Source organism: Anabrus simplex, chromosome 7 (genome assembly GCF_040414725.1).
Source record: "Anabrus simplex isolate iqAnaSimp1 chromosome 7, ASM4041472v1, whole genome shotgun sequence".
NCBI lineage: Eukaryota > Metazoa > Arthropoda > Insecta > Orthoptera > Tettigoniidae > Anabrus > Anabrus simplex.
In genome coordinates, this window is record NC_090271.1 from 40013720 (window position 1) to 40038293 (window position 24574).

The 24574-nt window shown below is 41.9% G+C and overlaps 1 long non-coding RNA gene across 1 annotated transcript in view; it reads right to left on the reverse strand.

Annotated features, from left to right (window-relative positions):
- LOC136876885 (uncharacterized) overlaps positions 1-24574 on the reverse strand; it is a 99698-nt gene that overhangs the window by 12563 nt on the left and 62561 nt on the right. The window lies entirely within an intron of this gene.

Here is a 24574-nt window from a genome sequence, read left to right on the forward strand (position 1 = left end):
TGAACACATCAACAGTGTTAGGACTCCTCTAATTGAACACTTCAACATTGTTAGGACTCATGTAATTGAACACATCAACAGTGTTAGGACTCATGTAATTGAACACATCAACATTGTCAGGACTCATGTAATTGAACACATCAACATTGTCAGGACTCATGTAATTGAACACATCAACATTGTTAGGACTCCTCTAATTGAACACATCAACAGTGTTAGGACTCATGTAATTGAACACATCGACATTGTTAGGACTCATGTAATTGAACACATCAACATTGTCAGGACTCATGTAATTGAACACATCGACATTGTTAGGACTCATGTAATTGAACACATCAACATTGTTAGGACTCATGTAACTGAACACATCGACATTGTCAGGACTCGTGTAATTGAACACATCAACAGTGTTAGGACTCATGTAATTGAACACATCGACATTGTTAGGACTCATGTAATTGAACACATCGACATTGTCAGGACTCGTGTAATTGAACACATCGACATTGTTAGGACTCATGTAATTGAACACATCAACATTGTTAGGACTCATGTAATTGAACACATCAACAGTGTTAGGACTCATGTAATTGAACACATCGACATTGTTAGGACTCATGTAATTGAACACATCAACATTGTTAGGACTCATGTAATTGAACACATCAACAGTGTTAGGACTCATGTAATTGACCACATCAACATTGTTAGGACTCATGTAATTGAACACACTAATATTTTAGGACTCCTGTAATTGAAGCACATCAACATTCTTAGGACTACTGCAACTAAAATACATCACAATTGTTATGACTAGTACAACTAAAATACATCAACATTGTTAGGATTAATACAACTAAAATACATCAACATTGTTAGGACTAATAGAACTTTATTTTTACAATTGGCTTTACGTCGCACCGACACCGATTGGTCTTATTGCGACGATGAAATAGGAAAGGGCTAGGAGTGGAATGGAGTGGTTGTGGCCTTAATTAAGGCACAGCCCCAGTATTTGACTAGTGTGAAAATGGGAAATCACGGAAAACCACCTTCAGGGCTGCCGACCGTGGGGTTCAAACCAACTACCTCCCGAATGCAAGCTCACAGCTGCGCGCCCCTAACCGCGCGGCCATTTCGCTCGATGACTACTACAGCTAAAACATATCAGCATTGTTAGGACATCTGACCTAGAACTGAAACACTTCAATAATGTTAGGACTCCTCTAAACCGACCGATCAGTAAATACGTTTCGGTTAGGAGCGTGCAGCTGTGAGCTTGCATCCGGGGAATAGTGGGTTCGAACCCCCCTGTACTAGGCTGTACCTTAATCAAGGCCACGGCCGCTTCCTTCCCACTCCTGGGCCTTTCCTATTCCATCGTCGCCATAAGACCTATCTGTGCCAGTGCGACGTAAAGCCAATTGCAAAACAAAAAGATACATTCCGTCGTCTGGAACTAAACCTAGGTCGATGATAGTTAATTTTCGTGTTGCTGTCACCATTTCATCTAGGTTATAGCACTCAATAGTCCCGACAGCTTAGGCCTACTCAATACTGTTTGATAGCCTGTGTTTCTTTAGTGGCTGTTCTAATGTCAGCGTTGATATTATCCGAGTCTGAGATTAAGAAGAAACTGTTGGAGAGGCAAGTCTGCATCCAATAGCAGTTGAAAGGAAGAGAATTTCTGCGATAACCAAAGTTGGAAGATGCGATGATTTGTCTTGATGCCAAAATGTGATGCAACGTAAGATGACCCCGTGATTCGTCAACATTTTTCATTTAAAAAAAGTTTTCATACATAATAATAATTGGTAAATGAAATGTAGAATGATTACTGGCATTTAATGGCACTGAAGCTTTTCTTAATTAACAGTGCTACTTGCATTTACTTCTCTAAAGCTTTATAAGCTCACCGAGAAAAAAAGTTAGTCACTCTAGTGCGCACGTACAGTTGGATTGTTAAGCCTGTACAGATGGCGCAGCGAACGAGTCCCGTGCTCAACCGCACACGCACTGCCTCTACGTGAGCATACGGCAGTAGCGATCAGTGGGACAGTGTACATCAGTAGGGTAGATGTAAGGATGTGACCGTGTCTGGCCGTAGCCATGGCCATACGGTGCGTGAAGTTGCTGGATTTGTTGGTATTTCACAGCGGACTGTTGAACGTGTCTACAAGCAGTGGTGTACTTCACGTGATCACGAAACATGACGTCTGAATTGTGGTCGGAAAAAGATCGTGAGTGAGAGCGACCGGAGACGCGTTTCACGGCTTGTGAATCAAACTCGCTTTCAAACGCGACAGGAATTGCTGAAGTCAGTGAATGACGGCCATCCCAGCCTGCTAGCGAGAGCACATTGCAACGGGAACTGCAAGCAATGAACATTTAGAGTCGGACACCTCGCAAGCGGCCATTTGCTCACACAGGATTGCGATTGGTGACCACTAACATAAACCAGCACGTTTATTTAAACATTCTGGATGATCAGGCGTTGTCTTTCAATCAACATCTACATGATGAGTATGCTATTGATACCCCGAATTTTCAAGATGACAACAGCAAGGTTCATCGGGCTGGACCAGTCACTGGTTTTATGAACACTCCCCCACCCTGTTACATCGCGATTGTCCTGCACATGACTTGAACCACATTGAAAATCTGTGAGACATGTTCGAACAGCGGGGAAAACTCCGCCATCAACGTCCCCACAATTTGGTGGAATCGCGCGATCAAACCCTCAGCCAGTGGCTTAATCTTGTGTACTCACTTTCTAACCGAAACCAGGTGGTTATCAAGTCCAGAGGCAGAGTTACACGGCATCTTGTAATCATATCTCCAGACGAGACTATTTTTTTTTGTCCAGTGAGCTTATTGCCGTAATTACAGGGCATTAAATTATCGACTTATGTCAATGATACTTTATTACGTAAAATATTTTTCACTTATTTCACGTCTAATCAATCACTGCCGTTAATAATAATAATGCTATTTGCTTTACGTCCCACTAACTACTTTTTACGGTCTTCGGAGACGCCGAGGTGCCGGAATTTAGTCCCTCAGGAGTTCTTTTACGTGCCAGTAAATCTACCGACACGGGGCTGTCGTATTTGAGCACCTTCAAATACCACCGGACTGAGCCAGGATCGAACCTGCCAAGTTGGGGTGAGAAGGCCAGAATCACTGCCGTTAGCTAGTGAGGCTAATGTTTGTTGATATCTGTAGAGCAGGCCCGAGAGTGGCTTGCAAAACCGAGAAGCCAGCACGTGCACTCATTTTAGGCTAGGTTTACATTGGCACGTAACTTCCGCAAGTTATTGCTGCAAATTATTGCAAGATAAACAATAACCTCAATCAATCAATCAATCAATCAATCAATCAATCAATCAATCAATCACTACTGATCTGCATTTAGTGCAGTCGCCCATGTGGCAGATTCCCTATCTGTTGTTTTCCTAGCCTTTCCTTAAATGATCGCAAAGAAATTGCAAATAATTTATTGATCCCTTGGTAAGTTATTCCAGTCCCTAACTCCCCTACCTATAAACGAATATTTGCCCTAATTTGTCCTCTTGAATTCCAGCTTTATCTTCATATTGTGATATTTCCTACTTTTAAAAACATCGCTCATACATATTCGTCTACTGATGTCATTCCACGTCATCTCTCCACTGACAGCTCGGAACATACCACTTACTCGGGCAGCTCGGCTCCTTTCTTCCAAGTCTTCCCAGCCCAAACTTCGCAACATTTTTGTAACGCTACTCTTTTGTCGGAAATCACCCAGAACAAATCGAGCTGCTCTTCCAATACACAGTGATATCCCTACTGCCACTGGAAACAGAAGACTCAAATCACTAAGACCCTATAGCAGCATTTGCAACAAGAGAACTTCTACATTAAAATAAAGTATATTTAAAAATGGAAGGAGGAAACAACCCCTGCTCTTCAAGACTTCCTGGACACGATGGGAAAGGCCACTGGATTTGAGCTTCGTCGAAGAACTTGAGTAACTCTAAACAGAGTGAGGACAAACCATGGATGATATGCCTAATGCCATACGCTAAATAAATGAATAAATAAATAAATAAATAAATAAATAAATAAATAAATAAATAAATAAATAAATAAATAAATAAATAAATAAATAAATAAAGCACTTGCTGCTGGGTTTACACTCCATGCGAGGAAACTAAGCAAGTTACTTGCTCAGCCACTACAAGCTACTGTTAGTAGACTGGGAATACAGAATATAGATCGCGCTCTATTATAGTGCTCATACTATATGAACATAGACTGCCGGACTGAGTAGCTGGCCTTCTGAGTCCATCTCTGCATGTTCGAACCTGGCTCAGTTCAGTGGTATTTGAAGGTGCTCAAATACGTCCGCCTCGTGTCAGTAGATTTACTGGCACGTAAAAGAACTCCTGCGGGACTAAATTCCGACAGCTCGGTGTCTCCGTAAACCGTAAAAGTAGTTAGTGAGACGTAAAACCAATAACATCATTATATGAACGTAGACTTCGTGCAGACACGTTACAGTGATGCATTAACATGCAGCATATGAAATAGAACATCCGGCGTCAAGTTGTTCATCTGCGTATCAGTTGACTTATCAGCTATTTCTGTCGAACTGCAGTCAAAGTCTCTATCTACCACATCCACTTTGATATGTTTTCCACTGCCTGTCACAGAGCTGCTCACGCTGGGCTCTTCGTTCCGCGGGCACAGAGCATATACACTGACTGACAGAGCAAATGCAACACCAAGAAGGAGTGGTCAGAACTTTATGCCAATTGCAGGGTAGACTGACGTCACTGAGGTATGCTCATGATGTGAAATGCGCCGCTGTGCTGCGCACGTAGCGAACGATAAATGGGACACGGCGTTGGCGAATGGCCCACTTCGTACGGTGATTTCTCAGCCGACAGTCATTGTAGAGCGTGTTGTCGTGTGCCACAGGACACGTGTATAGCTAAGAATGTCAGGCCGCCGTCAACGGAGGCATTTCCAGCAGACAGACGACTTTACGAGGGGTATGGTGATCGGGCTGAGAAGGGCAGGTTGGTCGCTTCGTCAAATCGCAGCCGATAACCATAGGGATGTGTCCACGGTGCAGCGCCTGTGGCGAAGATGGTTGGCGCAGGGACATGTGGCACGTGCGAGGGGTCCAGGCGCAGCCCGAGTGACGTCAGCACGCGAGGATCGGCGCATCCGCCGCCAAGCGGTGGCAGCCCCGCACGCCACGTCAACCGCCATTCTTCAGCATGTGCAAGACACCCTGGCTGTTCCAATATCGACCAGAACAATTTCCCGTCGATTGGTTGAAGGAGGCCTGCACTCCCGGCGTCCGCTCAGAAGACTACCATTGACTCCACAGCATAGACGTGCACGCCTGGCATGGTGCCGGGCTAGAGCGACTTGGATGAGGGAATGGCGGAACTTCGTGTTCTCCGATGAGTCACGCTTCTGTTCTGTCAGTGATAGTCACCGCAGACGAGTGTGGCGTCGGCGTGGAGAAAGGTCAAATTCGGCAGTAACTGTGGAGCGCCCTACCGCTAGACAACGCGGCATCATGGTTTGGGGCGCTATTGCGTATGATTCCACGTCACCTCTAGTGCGTATTCAAGGCACGTTAAATGCCCACCGCTACGTGCAGCATGTGCTGCGGCCGGTGGCACTCCCGTACCTTCAGGGGCTGCCCAATGTTCTGTTTCAGCAGGATAATGCCCGCCCACACACTGCTCGCATCTCCCAACAGGCTCTACGAGGTGTACAGATGCTTCCGTGGCCAGCGTACTCTCCGGATCTCTCACCAATCGAACACGTGTGGGATCTCATTGGACGCCGTTTGCAAACTCTGCCCCAGCCTCGTACGGACGACCAACTGTGGCAAATGGTTGAGAGAGAATGGAGAACCATCCCTCAGGACACCATCCGCACTCTTATTGACTCTGTACCTCGACGTGTTTCTGCGCGCATCGCCGCTCGCGGTGGTCCTACATCCTACTGAGTCGATGCCGTGCGCATTGTGTAACATGCATATCGGTTTGAAATAAACATCAATTATTCGTCCGTGCCGTCTCTGTTCTTTCCCCAACTTTCATCCCTTTCGAACAACTCCTTCTTGGTGTTGCATTTGCTCTGTCAGTCAGTGTAAGTTGGCGGGCTAATGATCAGTGTGTGCGCTTCAGCGACAGCGACGTTGTGGTTACGTCACAGGCCATGAAGATCACTGAACGTTCATTTGAATATTAAGAGAATAGTGTTTTTTGACATAAATATGTCCCCTTGTCCACTCCAACATCCACACAGATGTATCTCGAAAACGGGTTGTTAGGTGCAAATAAATGAATCGTTATAAATTTGAGCATTTATTGAAAGACATATTTATCATCACTTGAGTTTCCCAAGGGGAAATTTGCAAAAGATAAAGTTTTTGTTTTAAAGCCCCGTGCGAAAAACGCCTAATTTCTGTAGGAGATTACATAATTTTTAAAGAATTCTCCTCCTTATTCTGGTGCCGTCTCCTCAGATAAGGTTGGCGACTGTCAAGGAGTGTTACTTTTCCCTATTTTGTGTTTCGCGTGTCAGAGTTGCCGAATCACGGATGTCGACTGCTGTCAGAGGTTCCTCGCCTAGGATAAGGTCATCTGCCCATATCTGTCTTGCCTTCTATGATCAGTTGTATCAGGCCGTATTTGTCATGGGCTGCATTTTGCGAGTTTTAAGACTTCTCGTGATTTCCCGGCACGACATGGTTACCTTGAACATCCTCCAACACATACACACTGGAGCTGTGCAAACCGACGTGAAGACTCGCTCACGCTCCTCAGCAGTTGTTATGAATAGGTCAGATAACTCGTCTTGATATGCCTGTCGTAGTCATATTGTTTTGCCTGCCTTTTTCAATGGTTTTGTGAACAATTGAGATAATAAGAAGCGCGCTATGGTATGCCACAGTTAATCGACAGAATCCATCCATTCTTACGTCATTATGCCGTCTGTTTGGTAAAAGTCTATTCATATATTCGCCTGTTTTATCCTGCAGTTCTTGATGTAAAGCTTGGTATTGTGTCGAAGAAGGCAATGGTATCTTTATCGCAGTTATTCTACATAAAACTACAACCAAGGAAACTACATAACAACAGAGAACAAAACAGTGTCCTTCTTCTGCTGGAAATCGATTACTCGCAAAAGGTATAACTTGCGTTCTCCACATTCTCCCACCTTGCAAAAGCAGTTTTGCAACACATCGACAACTGAAAATTATACCCTTATACTGTACTCATAGATGTGAGCCACTGTAAGTCTAGTTTCTTGAGTGGTCGAACGGCTCTACCACAGCGACTATTGAATTCACTCCTGTTTTCACTCCTGGAGTCACTACTGGCAACATCTTCGTTGTTTACTGCTGCACCTAGGGAACCACAGCGAGTCTTGAAGTCACTTCCCTTTTCACTTCCAGAGTCACTACTAGGAACATCTTCGTTGACTGCTGCCTCTCCTGTTGTGAAACATTGGTAAAATCGTTCTTCTCAAGACAGTTTATCTGTAGAGGATAAAGTCTTTGTACTGGACGAAGCAAGACACCAATTGCTGTCTTAATCCTGCCCAAACGAGTCACATTGTCTCTTCCAGGTAACAGCTCCACCACTCTTCCTAAGGACCAGTTGATTCGCTTCTTACCGTCGCTCTCCACCAACACGATGTCTCCAACTTGGAGGGATCCCCGTTGCTTTTGGCTCCGTGATTGAAGAAGTTCCAAGTATTCTTCTTTGAAGCGCTTTCTAAGGCTCTCTCGAACAGCTTGTAGATAAAGCCATCTGTCGTTCAAACTGTAAGATTGAACTTGGTCCAAGTCAGTTACATCATTACCCTCTAGATTCTGTAGGCACATGGGAGGGCGTAGTGGCATCAGTTCATCTTCTTCAAAAACATCAGTTAGAGGTCTGTTGCTCATCAGATTCTAACAATCGCACAGAAGAGTGCACATTTCATAATTTAGACAAGCCTTGCCCAAATTACGGCGTAGCAAATCCTTTAAAATCCGAATAAGTCTTTCCCAGAATCTTCCCCACCAGGCTGTCGTGGGAGGGTTCAGCTTCCAGGTAATTTTCAGAAGACCACATGTCTTCTCTATTTCAGTCCAATCCAATTGTTCCAGGACCCTACAACGTACTGTGAAATTCGTCGCATTGTCAGAATAAATGGTATTCACTCTTCCTCTTCTTGCCACAAACCTGCGTAGAGCTTGGACATAAGCTACCGTACGGAGTGAAGTGATCAACTCTAGATGCACAGCCCGATAAACCGCACAAGTGAAAATAGCTATCCATCCCTTTTCTGCACCTCGTAGAAATACAGGGCCTGCTAGTTCTGAACCAGTGATCTGGAAAGTACTCGATGCCTTAATTCGATTCTCTGGTAATGGAGGGGAAGCTTTAGCAGAGTTAAGACGACAGATCACACATCTCCGAACAGCTGCTGCCACCGTTCTTCTTCCTCTAAGAATCCAAACCCTTTGGCGCAATAAAAGAAGGAGTGTGTGTACCCCAGCATGATTATGAAAATAATAAAACTGTTCAATCATCCTTTCAACCATTACATGTCTTGACGGAAGTACAATTGGATAGGTATATTCTGGAATGTCGTCAGAATCAACAACTCTTGATTTAGTGCGAGGAATTCCTTCGTTATCTGTGAACACCTGCAGATTCTTCAATTGCTCCTTTCTTTCTTCTTCATGAAGAGTTTCACTCTGAATAAGAAAGAACAGCTTCCTCCCAGCATAGAGAAATTCTTCGCTACCATTTTCTGTAGATACACGATCCCTATGATTACACTGTCTGAATCTCAAAGTCCAAGCAATAGTCCTAACGATTTTAGTGTATCCAGAGAATCGTGAACTTAGTTTCAGTAAGATCGTTCTCACAACAGTGATCTTGGCAGTTACAACTGTTTTTCATCTTTCCCTGTTGACTTCTTCCAATACTGGTTCAGGACGGTTAGAGACCCATTCTTCCTCTTTACTTTTAAGCCAAGAGGGGCCCTCCCACCATCGGGATCTCCAAATCTGTGCAGGTGAACATCCTCTAGACAGAAGGCCTGCTGGGTTGAGACTGCCCGGAACGTGCCTCCATGAATCAGCCTTACTGTACTCGTGAATCTCCTTTACTCGATTCTCTACAAACACAGACCAATGTCCTTTGTTTCCTATCTAGGATAAGACTACTGTTGAATCGGACCAAAACACTGTGTGTATATTATCCCGATGTAGGCATCGCAGGCTCAACCGAGACATCCTAACTCCAAGGAGCGCACCCATCAGTTCGAGACGAGGTAGTGTTAGTTCCTTGAGAGGTGCCACTCAGAAAGCTCAGTTTGATTTCATTTTCATCTTCTGTCCTCAAAAATATACAACTGGCGTCAACAAATACGTGTAATGAGCTGTTGTCATTCAGGAGAATCCTTCTAGGTATCCGGCAGTCATGTAGATATTGTAGCTGCTGGTTCCATTGATGGAATTTTTCACAAATATCTCCTGGTAAAACCTCATCCCATCCTATCTTCTTTTGCCACGTCTTCTGTAGAATGAGTTTCGGAATAAGGGTTACTGGGGCCGAAAATACAACTGGATCAAATATTTTCTGCACACTGGAGAGTACGACCCTTCGGATTACCAAACCTGTAGTTGAGCTGAAGTTGCATCCAAGTTCATCTACGTCAAAATACCATCGAAGTCCTAAGCCATTTTCAGTTGTGCCAACATTACAATCTGAGGACTTCACCCATCCCCTCAAATTGAAACCTGCAGAGGACATCAACTCTTGTGCCTTTAAAATAAATGGCCCAACCTCTTCTTTTGAAACAACTCCAGTAAGAGAGTTTTCCACATAAAATGCATGCTTCAATTTATCAGCTACTTCCTTCAAATGAGTTGGGGCACCATCCAGAAGGTGGTTCAGTACTGAAACCAATAAAAAGGGACTAGAGCAGACACCAAAAACCACCTTGCAATGTCTAAAAGTGGCGACCTTTCCCTTATCCCACCAAAGAAAACGAAGCATATCTCTATCTTCAGGATCAATTACAATTTGCAGGAAGGCCTTCTCTCTATCAGCAATTAGACCTGTAGGGTAGGATCGGAAATTGGTGAGTACGGATGGAACAAGGTCAGTGAGGTTTGGTCCAGGTTCGAGGCACTTATTTAAAGAATTACCATTTATGTCCTTGTTGGAAGCATTAAACACTGGCTTAATCTTTGTAGTGCCACTGTCTTTCAGCACAGCTCGGTGAGGCAGATAATGCGTAGGTCCATCCGAAACCTCGTTTGCAACGCCTTCAATGATCCCCTTATTTTCCCATTCTTGAAACACTTCATCATAATCCTGAAATGTCTGCATTCCTCGTAACTTTCTTGTAGTGGTCAACAATCATTTCTCAGTAACTTCACGATTTGATTCCAGAGACGAACAACCGTCAATCCAAGGTAGTTTAACAGTGTATCGTCCAGATGCTTTTTCTTCTCTCTTCACAGTCTTATCGAAGAACATCTTGACCTGCTGCTCCCTCTATTCCTTTTTGATCTGTTCGCCAGGATCTTTTATACCCATAGCTTCAATTTCCCACAAATCCGCTACTCTTATTGATTGAGTCAATGTAAGTAGAGTGTAGGACGAGGCAGTTGGTAGTGATCTCAGAAGGGCCCATAAGTGTCCACCCCACACAAGTTCTCACAGCCACCAGATTCTTGTATACGAGCACAAAGTCTGACGTGATTATCTGAGCCCAGACATCAGCTCCTAACAATATCTGTATGTCACTAGCACTGTTATCACACTAACATCACTAAGTTCTACTCCCTTATCCTTCAGTAAATTAAACAAGTCAGCATCAACTAGGGGAGCACTACCACATATACAATCAGAGCCTAAGACAGTAACCTCACATCTGCTTTCCTCGTTCATACCCAACAGAGTTATTTGATAGGACTCGAAGCAAACAGGTACTGTTTTCCTACCTCCAAATATTCTTGACTTAGGGTTACATTTCCTGTTCGTTCCAACTCTAATTTCTTAGCACAAGACTTCTTAATGTAGCTTTTCTGCGATCCACTGTCGCAAAGAAAGTGGAACCACCAACAACTACCTTAGCAACTAAAGTCTGCAGATAGGTCACTTGTCCTTCTTTACTACCTGCTATCATGCTAACTGTATTTGAAACTGAATCATCTTTAGGTTCATCTGAGGCTGTCTTCACACACATCAAAGCGTAATGTTTCCCTCTGCAAAATGGACACTTCACAAACATCTTACAGTTAGTACTGACGTGTCCCTGTCGTAGACACCTAAAACAATCTCCCTTTATCTTTAACGTCCCTTGGCGTTCTTCTAGAGAACAATCAATAGCTACAGCACAGTCTTGAGAAGGATGTGTGGTTCTGCTACAAAACATGCATGCTAGTTCTCTGTTGTTCTTGTCTCCCTTACTAACCGAAAAATCCTCTACTGAAACTAAAGCAGCTGCTGAAGGCACTTCCCTCTTCTTAATCTTCATTTTATCATCTTGCCTAACACGATCTACCCTCTCATCAGCTTCAAAAGAACCTTGCCTTAGCTTAAGTCGTTCCTCTCCTTCAACCTTAGTCTTTAAGAAGGTTAACAGTTCTGTCAAGCAACAGTCAGGTTCCTTGGTAGACGTTTCTTTCGATACACGGTACCTGTCCCAGGTTTTAAACATAACCTCTGGTAAGGCACTCTCCACAAGGGGAAATAACATTGCTGCGTATTTCTCCTTTGTCACTCCTAACGAATGAAGTGCTCTCAACTGTCCTTCCAGACTGTCATACAGTTGTGCTATGGATCTTAAGCTGTCTTTCTTTAACACAAAGGATAAAAGTTCTCTAACATAGTATTCAACAACTCATCCTTCCCATACCAAGACTTCAACAAATCTATAGCCTTTTTATGGTTTCCTTGAAAGGAGGAAAGTTTTCTACCAGTTTCTGAGTAGGTGAACCAGGTTCCATACATTGAATCAAATAAACAAATTTGTCTTCATCTTTAAGGCTGCCATATTTATGTATTTTAGTAAATTGCGCCCAAAACCGAATCCAACCTTTCACATTCCCATCACACCTTTTGAGCTCTAGTTTTGGTAGCCTTAATAATCTCTGATTGGAATAACGTGAACAGTTGCTATTGACTTCCGAAACAGCTTATCCTGCAACTTGTAAGGCCTGCACCTTCTCTCTAACCTTAAAAAATTTCAGTTCGTACTCACTGCAATTGTCGATCTCTGTTTCAAGCACGATGTCTTCTAGGTTTTCTCTTTGCAGCAGTTCATTGTAGATTTCATCATCAATACGTTTTAATTTCTCGTATCTTTCCACAAGTGAAGCATACCGCCACGAATTTCCACGTGGTCACAATCGGCAAGATTCAGTAGTTCTTCAAACTTATTTACTTCGCGAGTAAACACGCCGCGTAATACTCGTCGTTCGATCATCGTTCTTCTAACTTATATTGATGTTGAAATTGCCTGTAGTCCTGTCGCGGTCGCCAAATGTTCTATACAATAACCAATCATTTACTTTAACACAATTTTATTAATACAATTCAACACATCTTCAAAACTACAACCAAGGAAACTACATAACATAGAACAAAACAGTGTCTTTCTTCTGCTGGAAATCGATTACTCGCAAAAGGTATAACTTGCGTTCTACATACCCTTGTTGAGGGACAACAAGTTTCTAGTATGATATTTTGCCACTTGGTGGTGCATCAGTCTACTTCAGATGTATTAATCTCTTTGACTTGGATGTCAAGTTAAGGTGCTATCTATGGATGGCTGTTTGTGTGTTGTTTTTATAACATTTTAATTGTTATTTCAGCAGTGAATTGTTATTTCTTTGTTTCTATGATGAAGGTTATGCCTGCATTATTGCTTTGACATAGTAATTATCAACTAGATAGCATATGAATTGACAATATGCCCCAATAAACATGTATGTTGTCCATGAATAACACTGGGACTACAAGGTTAGTAACTGTCAAGATCAAAACAATAATATATTTTGCTGTTTAGGTTGATAAAACGAGTGATAAATGGTGATTCAATTCTTACAGATATCCCATTTAATTTATTTCAGCTGGTACTATTACTGGACTACTAAATGGGTTTCAATTATAGGCTAAAACTACGAAAACTTGTATACATTAATAATTTTTGGGAATCTAAAGACAGTTTTACAATGGATCATTTGGATTTGGAAAATATGACTACTTAGGAAATTCATGAACTTGTTGAGGGTATAAATAATGGAAATTTATCAGAAATTAGTGTTTTCTCAGATGATGTTGATGATGAGCTTTCCCGTATATGTGATAAAGTGTGTTGTAATGACAAAGCTCAGAATGTTGATACCATTAGTGAAGTTCATTCACAGCAGTGTCTTTCATATATCCCTGAAATAACTACCGGCAGTGTATCTGATGTAAATTCGTGTTCACCATGGACTACTACCTAACTTCAAATTTATCCAGTGGTTCTTCATCTTCTAAGACAATAAGTGCAGAACTAACAAACTGTCTCCCACAAAACAAATAAACGTAAAGATGAGCGGAGATTCAAAACATATGTTTTGAACCTCCAAACATCACATGGGGCAATTACTTACCCCAACCTCCAACAAATTTGGAAACTCCTCTAATGTATTTTAAAAACTTTATTCCAAACGATATTATAAAATAAATCTGTATTCAAAGCAATTGGTGTGCTCATCAAAAAGACGGAGAGGTATTCAGCTGTACTGAGGTTGAAATTGAACAGCTTCTGGGGATTTTGCTCCATACGGGAACTGTAAAAATGGCAGCTACCAAAATGTACTGGTCTTCATCATGCAGATATAATGTGTCAAAATAGGTTTCAAAAACTTATGAAATATTTTCATATAGCGGATAACACTAATCAAAAACCAAGCACTGATACAGAACATGATAAATTAGGGCATTGCTTGACACTCTTCTTGAAGGTATGAATGCAATTCCAGTCGAAGAATACAATTCTGTCGACGAACAGATTGTGCCATTCAGAGGCCGCAGCTACTTCAGACAATATATTTGAAACAAACCCCACAAATGGTGATTCAATATTTTCATGCGAGCAGGTTCGTCTGGAATTATGTATGATTTTCGTCCTTATGTGGGCAAAGATAACTGTGGTGATTTCGAACTTTATTTTTGTGCGGACATCATAATGGCACTTTGTCAAGATTTACCCGAAGGACAAAATTTCAAAGTTTTCTTTGATAACTGGTTCTCATCCCTGCAATTGGCAGTAGCATAAAAACTAGGGGTATACTATGCGTTGGTACAATTAGACACGATAGAGTGGGAAAAATGTCCTTTGGCAAATGAGCAAGATCTGAAGAAAATGGGCCGTCTTAGTAAAGACTGGAGAGTTGAAACCAAGTCTAACCTTTCCCTGTTCGGGTGGTTCGATCGGAAAGCCATCAATTTCATATCATCATATGCAGCCATAGAGCCTGAATCGAAATACAAGAGGTGGTGTGCTACAGAAAAGAAGGCTGTAAAGGTGGATCGACCATTTGTTGTGAAAGAGTACAACACGTTCATGGGAGGGGTCGATAAAGCTGGCATGATTCTAGATCTTTGTAGAATTGACATACGATCTAAGAAGTGGTATATGCGACTGGTATTCTTGTGTCTGCGGGCAGCAGTCGTAAACAGCTGGCGGTTGTACAGGCGACATCAAGAGCAACTAGGGAAAAATCTTAGTACTCTCTGATGCAATTTCAGGCTGATATATCAACAGGCCTGACAAAGAGTGGGAAAGTCGATTTGAAAAGGGAGGGAAGACCCAGCAGCAGTGAGAAGAATCCAAAGAAAAAGAAGGTGCAAGTATCAACAAATCCAATTGCTGATGTCAGATATGACAATATTGGCCATTGGCCAGAATGTGATTTGAAGCAAGACCGGTGTAAACTTTGCCCAAAGGGCATTGCACATATCATGTGCAGAAAATGTGGTGTTCATTTGTGCTTGACTGCAAAAAAGAATTGCTTTAGTGACTTTCACAAGAAGCAGTCGTTGCATGTTGAAAAAACGTTGGTGTCTTTATTTCGGTAATTGTTTCATAATGTTTGTACTTTTATTTTTCATAATTATTTTCATTTTTGTACTTAGTATGATTAAGAGTGAAAATTTCACCAAATAATATGTTTACTTATTTCAGATTTTTAATATTTTCCATCTGTTGAGTTAGTGTTATATTTCTCATTTTATTTGACCAATTAGTCCCATTGTTGTTCCTGAACAACATGATGTAAAAAGTGAATTATTTGATACAAAATATTAAACAACAAATTTTTGTGTTCAGTGCATTGTATTAATACAGAAAATACCGAATAATTTTTTTTTTTCCACAGTTGAATTCATAATGTGGGAATGAAAGATACATGGCCTTCACTCTTTCTAGTGTAGCTAGTTTATCCTTCTATAGGTGTTCCCAGATAATATCTAAGGCGTATGTCATGATGGGGTCTGTTTCTTCGCAGACATTTTTATTAGCAGCATGTAAGTTATTAGGAACGCTCTGCCATCTGTTGAATATATTTGGAAGCTGGAAAAGGTTAGAGAATCAACGAGTATCTAGCAAGGAATAGTATTCTTCCGTAATCAAAAGAAGTGCATACCCTCTGGCTGCATGCAATGACATTACTAAGGATGAAAATCACATATTTCAGAATATAAATGAAAGTGTTAGTCGCTAAGCAACCCGCTAAGTATATGGTAAGCCTTCGCATGCAATTATCGGAGTGATCATTTAATGATTCTTGATTTTATGATTACTCAAGTTTGGATGAAGTTAGCGACCTATCAATATCTCATGATTCACCGACAGGTAATTCCGGAGAGAATAAGACAAAAACGAAGCAAATCAATCCAGTTGAAGGGACGGACGAATTTGCCAAAGCTGTTGTTAGTAAACTCTTTTAATACGAGGGTCGAGTCATAAGTCATGGCAACTATTCTTTTCTCGCGAAAAGGAGACAACACGGAAAATATAAGATGTGCATTTCGAAATATACGGTATGTACTTATGCATAGTGCCTGAAGACAAATTCTGACTTCAGGAGATTCTCGTAGGAAAGTAACAGAACACAGGCCATTGGTAAACATTGTTTTATTATGGTATAGACAGCAAATACGCAAGACTACGTACAAAGGACAGGTCTACACTGGTTACAGACCTTCGACATAATCACCCAAGGTTTCCACTGTGCGTTGCCAGCGGTGGGGCAGGCGCTGAATACCATTCGCTGCATGTGTATCGATAGCGTGTGACACCTCTCTCCGAAATTCTGTTACGGTGTCCTTTTTGTTAGCAAACCGTTGTCCACGTAATGGCTTGCACACCTAATGCCTCCCGCAGCTCTGCGTGGCATTGGCGTGCATTTCTGTCGCGGAGAACTGCGATTTTAATATACGATCGTTGTTCCTGCTTGTTGACTTCCATTTTGTGACGCTCTCACTCACACACTGAATGCTTACTCACACTGTTGTTTACATACACCATCTAGTGGCATAATGCGCAAGTTCATACCGTCTCCTGTTCGCAAGAAAGAAGTAGTTGCAATGACTTATGACTCGACCCTCGTATATAGATGGATCCCGCTCAGTCTAGACTTGTAAAGAGCTTCCTTCTCGAGCACTTTTTTCACTGAGTGTTTGGAAGGACCAATCTCGAAAAGACGCTCCACTTCGCTCTGACCACAATGAACAGAAACAAGTCTGAACAGATCGAGCAGCACGGAAACTCGAAGTTCACGTGACTCACTCATTGGTACACGTTTACCAATGTATTGGTTCTCCGAACATCTTTATTGTACCGCCACTGAATATAACACTCGTAACGCAGACTCAAGAAGCAGAAGCATGGTAACAACTCGCTCTTTGACCACCCACTGAGTGACTGAACAACAGAGTGGTCTGGAATATCGGGCCTGAGTTTCCAGTTTGGGTTGACTCACACTGCTCACTGCTCAAGATCGCCCATTCCGACTTACAGAAGCAGCATTAAGTCTGCTCTGAGTCTGTTTAGACCGAGCTCGATAGCTGCAGTCGCTTAAGTGCGGCCAGTATCCAGTATTCGGGCGGGAGATAGTAGGTTCGAACCCCACTGTCGGTAGCCCTGAAAATGGTTTTCCGTGGTTTCCCATTTTCACACCAGGCAAATGCTGGGGCTGTACCTTAATTAAGGCCACGGCCGCTTTCTTCCCATTCCTAGCCCTTTCCTATCCCATCGTCGCCATAAGACCTATCTGTGTCGGTGCGACGTAAAGCAACTAGCTAGAGTCTGTTTAGACTCGTTCATTCATGAGTATGTGTTCGCTCGTTCTAACAGTAGGCTCCTTCTCTGGCCGAACGAGCTGAGTAGATGTATAACCTGATCGAAAGTGCTCGGACTGGCTCATTGCACGGCTCTAACCTAAATTCGTAATACCCTTATTAAATATTAAAATAATGTTGCAGAGATAAGTTATACTTATAAATATGATGAATCTGAACGTGCTATAGTCCTATGCCTGCTTGTTTTTTATTTATGTTATTTAGCGTATGGCATAAAATGTATATATATTACAATAACAAGAAAACAATTTCATATAAGGATGTTCAGCCCTTCCATCCACTCTGACACTGTATTTGATGGAATCAGCTACCCGAGTAAGTGCGTAGCTTGCAGCTGCCAACGATATGAACAATGGTTTGCCGTGGGGCACCACAGTCGCATTTCGGTGACGTTATGTAGTTCCACTTGCAGAGTGAGTCCCTGCATCTTCCACGGCCTGTCCGAACTCTGTTAAGAGTGACCCACTGCCTGCCGGGTAGACTTGCGCACCAGTAAACATGTTGTGAAGAGACAAGTCTATTGAAGATTCCCAGCGGTCTTTCCAAACTTTCACACTGCGTTAAAGTTGTTGCGAGCCATGTCAGCAGCATCACGCTAAGGTGAATGGCGCGACTTCAACCTTTGAAGATTGAGTGCAGGGATGTCTTCTTGTACCGGCAGTTCGGGATTTTGCAGATTTTACGGTACCGTACTCTCCTAAGAGGACGTTCGATTTGCGCAGATCAGGTGGCATTATTTCCATGAGCAGCGGAAGCCAGTAACTTGGCGTGGATCTGATCGTGCACGAAATAAGACGCATGCTGTTGTTCGACTGTGTATCAACATATCGGGTACATGGGCTATTGAGCTATACAGGAGAACAATACTCTGCACTGGAATAAAACAGACCAAGGGCAGAATGTCGGAGAGTGCTTACTGTAGATCCCCAAGTTGTCCCGCCAGACCGAGTTCGATAGCTGCAGTCGCTTAAGTGCGGCCAGTATCCAATATTCGGGAGATAGTGGGTTCGAACCTCACTGTCGGAGCCCTGAAGATGGTTTTCCGTGATTTCTCATTTTCACACCAAGCCATGGACGCTTCCTTCCCATTGTCGCCTTAAGACCTAGCTGTGTCGGTGCAACGTAAAGCAGGTTGCAAAAAAAAAAAAAAAGAAAAAAAAGAAAAGAAAAAGAAGTTGTCTCGCACAGTTTTTGAAGAATATTGTGTCGAGTTTCCAGTTTCTTAGCTAAGTTTAATACATGTTGGTTGAGTGATAGTGTGATCCAAGGTTACGCCTAGATATTTAGCAAACCAGTTATGTCGTAGAACTCAATTGCAGAAGCTTATGTTCAATTTTGTCTTAGCAATGTTTAACAAGAAACATTGCTTTTCGTGTTATAACGGAACGGATTTTTACGTAAATACGTACTTTTAGTAATTTTTTTCGTATTTAAAATGTTGTCCGCCTCTGTGGTGTTGTGGTTAGTGTGATTAGCTGCCACTCCCGGAGGCCCGGGTTCGATTCCCGGCTCTGCTACGAAGTTTGAAAAGTGGTACGAGGGCTGGAACGGGGTCCACTCAGCCTTGGGAGGTCAAATGAGTAGAGGTGGGTTCGATTCCCACCTCAGCCATCCTCGAAGTGGTTTTCCATGGTTTCCTACTTCTCCTCCAGGCAATGGTACCTAACTTAAGACCACGGCCACTTCCTCCCCTCTTCCTTGTCTATCCCTTCCAATCGTCCCATCCCCCTGCAAGGTCCCTGTTCAGCATAGAAGGTGAGGCCGCCTGGGCGAGGTACTGGTCATTCTCCCCAGTTGTATCCCCCGACCCAATGTCTGACACTCCAGGACACTGCCCTTGATGCGGTAGAGGTGGGGTCCTTCGCTGAGTCCGAGGGAAAAGCCAACCCTGGAGGGTAAACTGATTAAGATAAGATAAGATTTAAAATGTTACTGTTTTCATATGTCCAATGTTTAATTAAATCCAAGCAGAAGGCTGACAAATGTAGGGGAAGGAGGGGGAATACCCCGCAGCGGGTAATATCGGGTATTGTAATATTTTGTATCTGGCCGGCAGAATTGAGCTCTAGTCTGTGCTGCCATCTAGTGCGTGGCTCCGTAATGACACCCTCCTTCGCTTCCGTCATTTGATGTATACTTGGCATTGTGAGAGGAGTGTATTGTGTTTTCCGGTGAGTGATGAAATTTGTTATTACGTAGTTGTTATTTCTTCGGCTAAACTAGGGCGTTTAAGCAATATTTCGCACCTAGTTTCATTTATTTCATGGTATCACAGGCATTGAAACCGTACGTTATTTGAGGTTATGAGCTTTGGGGTAATACCGCGTGGTGGTTATGGTAGTGTAAATCCGCGCAGTGAATTACTGTGCGGTATTATCCCATCGCAAGAGACAGTTACGCATGCATGCAGTTTCAAGTTATTGTTCTTTTTGATGCAGATGCCGCGAAGTTACGTGAGGAAATCAAAAAGATCCCAGTGGTCTGGGGAGCAAATGAAGGCTGCAATTCAAGCGATCCAATCAGGGCGTTCTATAAGAGAAGTAAGACGAGCCTTTGATATTCCAGAATCTACTCTCCGTGACTGGTTGAAAAGTGGGTCTACAGAAGCTGTAACGGTTCAAATCCCGTCACAAGGTAATATCTGTATTTTATTATTATTATTATTGCATCTGTAATATTATTATTATTATTATTATTATTATTATTATTATTATTATTATTATTATTATTATTATTATTATTATTATTATTATTATTATTATGTCCGTATTATTATTATTTTATCTGTGAGATTACTATTATTTTGTTATAATTCTTATTCAATTCAATTTTACAATGCTTGTCGCTTGCAGGATTGTACTTAGATGTATGCATATATACGTGTGTGTAAAATAACACTCAATACATGTACAGTGAGAATTGTTATATGTCAGATGTTGGATATGACGTTGTTATATTTTGCACTATTGGCGATTCTGCCAAGTCACTGCTACGTCATGGCTACGTCATCGTGAGCTTTTAGAAATTCGCTCAGAGACTCAGCTGCCTCAGGGGATTTCACCATTACATGCAACAGTTTGAGGCGTTGTGGGAGTATGTCATTGTTATTTCTGGAGATTACGTAGCTGTGTCAACCAACGTCTATAAAAGGTGGGTGCATATTGTAGCGTCAGTCTTTATTTAAACGGAAGCAGTACAGTGAAGAAGTCTACTAGCTGACGAGGCCTCAGTCGATCAGTCAACGAGTGTGAACGAGAGATGGAGAAGACTCAGTGAGCCATTAATTATTGGTCATTGAGAGAGTGAGGCCAAGGTTGGTCGGCCACTTAGTTGAAGACACGGACGCAAGGGCTTACCATGGAGTCAGAGAGGGATACCACCTACTATGAGGTAATACCATATTGACTTACAAAGAAGTCAGATGATATGGAGAAGAAGCAGTCACAAGGATGTATCACCAAGTTAGGCGTGACACATCTACAGTAAACACCAAATTTAAGGAATACGTCGTAATTACACTAAAAGTGTTGAAGGTACAGTCAAGTGAATCAGTGAGGGAAATATTTCGTATAAATTGTTAAATGTCCGGTCAAAAAGAATTCAAATTCATGCCTAGTTTCTTTCAGTTGCAATGTCATAATTTCACATTCTCATCTGTTTTATCGCAACAAGACTCACTATTTTTTGATATATTATTTAAAGAATATATATTGTTCTATCAAACGAATTCATAGTTTTATTTCATTGACAGTAAAATATCTTAACCTCAAAATTAATGGGGAAACCGAACGCCAATCTCCTTTTCCCAGAACTTATATGGTATGTTGTCAAAAGTAAGCTTATTACCCCACAACCTAGAGATAGTCAAGAGTCTCATTCTATTATTGCTGCACTGAGTGGCAGCTGGCGCCCTTCAAATAACGTATGTGTAAGTAAGCAGGTAACAAGTAAGTGTGAGTAGAAGGTCCGACGAGTGTGTATTTTATTTAATGAATATTAATTTTCATAATTTTCATGGTAAATGCAGATATTCAGATTTTTCAAATTAAATGAAGATTAATATGTTTGTAAATTTAGTAAGAGAGTTAGGAAAGTCTCAAAGCTTCAACTCTAAGCAGAAATCCAGTATTTAATAAAGAACAGGAAAGTGAATTAGCTGATCACGTGTTACTGTTATCAAAGCTATTTTTTGGTTTGACACCTGCTGAGTTTCGACGCTTGGCTTACGACTTTTCAGAAGGCCGTAATATAAAACATAACTTTCATGCTCAATCCAAACTTGCAGGCAAGGACTGGGTTCAGTTACGAGTAAAAACTTTGGTGGACACTGGAGCGTCGATTAGTGTGGTATCTCAGGCATTGATTAACGAATTGAAATTACGCATGAAGGTACTCACTATTCCTATATCAAAATTGAAAGTCAGGGGAATTGTACCGGACAAGACAGCTGTGTGTAAGGAGCAGGCTCTTTTGGATATTCAAATTGGAAATTTAACTATGTCACATCCCTGCGTAATTCTACCAAAGATGGAATTTAATTTAATTCTTGGAGCAGATTTTCTTGGAGAATACAATAACATTATTTTCCGAACACAAAATTATAGTGAAGAGCTGAGATTAGACCAGGTTGAAGAGAATGTTGGAGATGAAAGAATTTGGACAGCAACTGTAACCGAGGGAAAAGAAGAATCTTTTGAGTTTCCAGTAAATTTTGTAGAAAATTGTAATGAGCTCGCAGAATATTTTGAGGCCATGACGTTAAACTTAGAAGCCGAGGAGGATGAAAAATTTTCAAAATTGTTACCAGAGAAGTTAGCGGAAGCACCAGTGAACGAAGAAGCCCGTGGAAAAATGAAAGAAATTTTAGAACAACATAAGAATGTATTCGGATCAAAACCAGGAAAAATACCTAACTACAAGTACAAAATTATTGTGAACAACAGATTAGTTTGAGGAACCCAGAAGGTACCAGCATCAATAGAATTACGGCTTTTATTGAAGAGGAAGTCCGGCGCTACGTCTCAAATGTTATTTCTGTGCTAGATAAATACTAATTCAAGGAAAATAGAATGTTTAACGCGGATGAAACGGGCATTTCCACCATGCACAAACCTGGGAGGATACTGGGACCTAAAGGTCAAAAGCAAGTTGGTTCAGCTATTTCATGGGAGAGGGGAAAGAACGTTACAGTAGTCTGCGCAGTAAATGCTTGTGGTAACTTTATTCCACCCCTGATCATTTTTCCTAGGAACCGCATGAATCTTCAACTGCAGAAGGGTGGGCCTACTGGGGCATTTTATGCATGCTCCAAGAACGGATGGATCAATGAAGAACTATTTTTCGAATGGCTCAAACACTTCGATATGCACGTGAACGCATCTGTCGACGATCCAGTACTATTGATATTAGATAACCATGCTAGCCACATTTCATTGAGAATACATGACTATTGGAAGGAAAAGGGAATTGTTATGGTATCAATTCCTCCTCATACTTCCCACCGGCTGCAGCTATTGGACTTGACATTTTTGGCCCGTTGAAAAATGCTTTAAATCAGGAATGCGATCTATATTTGAAGACTCATGGGTACGAGAAAATAACTCACTATGAACTCGCAGAAGTATTCAACAGAGCTTACCTCAAAGTTGCAACTATGGAGAAAGAAATCTCTGGATTTAGAGCAGCTGGTCTTTGTCCGCTGAACCCAGACAAGTTTTCTGAACAAGATTTTGTGCATGAACTCGAAACCACTCCTGATACAGTTTGTTTTGTTATTACAAATGTGATTGAAAATGAAAGTGATAAAGGACTTTTTTTTTGCTATTGGCTTTACGTCGCACCGACACAGATAGGTCTTATGGCGACGATGGGAAAGGAAAGGGCTAGGACTGGGAAGGAAGCGGCCGTGGCCTTAATTAAGGTACAGCCCCAGCATTTGCCTGTTGTGAAAATGGGAAACCACGGAAAACCATCTTTAGGGCTGCCGACAGTGGGGTTCGAACCATCTATCTCCCGAATACTGGATACTGATAGAGGACTGAACTCAGGGACTTCAGAAGGCACTCCTTTGAGAACCGTACCACAGCAGGAGCCTGAACCTGGACCATCATATGAGCTTCATTCCCCACAATCTCTAACAAAGGATTCACAGTGCTTAAAAGTGTGTGATATTCTTCCTGTTCCCCAAAGTGGTCCAAAAGCATCTGGTAGGCCTAAGTCAGAAGGAAGAACAAACAGCATTAGAAATACTGACCACCAGTCCCATAGAGAAAAAGTCAAAGCAAAACCAGAGCTCATGTGAGGGAAGGACGAATAAATTAGACATCTCAAAGAAAATAATTAGGCGTAAGGAACCGAAATCGTGTCCAAAGCCCAAGAGGAGATGCAGAAGAAAGTTATGTTTGGACGAAACAGAATCTGATGTGTCAGGTGAAATTGATGAAGGGAAATTGTGTTATGACAATGAACTAGATGACGTTAATCCAGTTGATGTTGACGTGTGCTTAGTTTGTGGTGAATACGGACAGGATAAGGAGCTGTGATATCGCTGTGTATTGTGCTCTCTATGGTCGCATTCAGAATGCAGTGTCTGGGACTCACCTGAAAATTACACATGTGATTATGCCTACTTAGCGAGAAGAAGAAGAAGAAGAAGAAAAGTAAAATAGTTATGTGGTTTCAACTTACCAGTTTTATTGTTGAACATTACCCGTTTCCTTACAAGCTGATAAATAAGTTACAGACACATTAATAATGCTATAATGTGTGCCAGAAAATTTCTCCGAACATTTTTAGTCCCAATTGATATATTATTTTGATGTTTTTTGTATTTTTTATTCCTTATATTTTGGGGGTTTTCCTTTTTGCTATTGTATGTGTAATACACTGACTGACAGAGCAAATGCAACACCAAGAAGGAGTGGTTCGAAAGGGATGAAAGTTGGGAAAAAAACAGAGACGGCACGGACGAATAATTGATGTTTATTTCAAACCGATATGCAGGTTACACAATGCGCACGGCATCGATTCAGTAGGATGTAGGACCACCGCGAGCGGCGATGCACGCAGAAACACGTCGAGGTACAGAGTCAATAAGAGTGCGGATGGTGTCCTGAGGGGTGGTTCTCCATTCT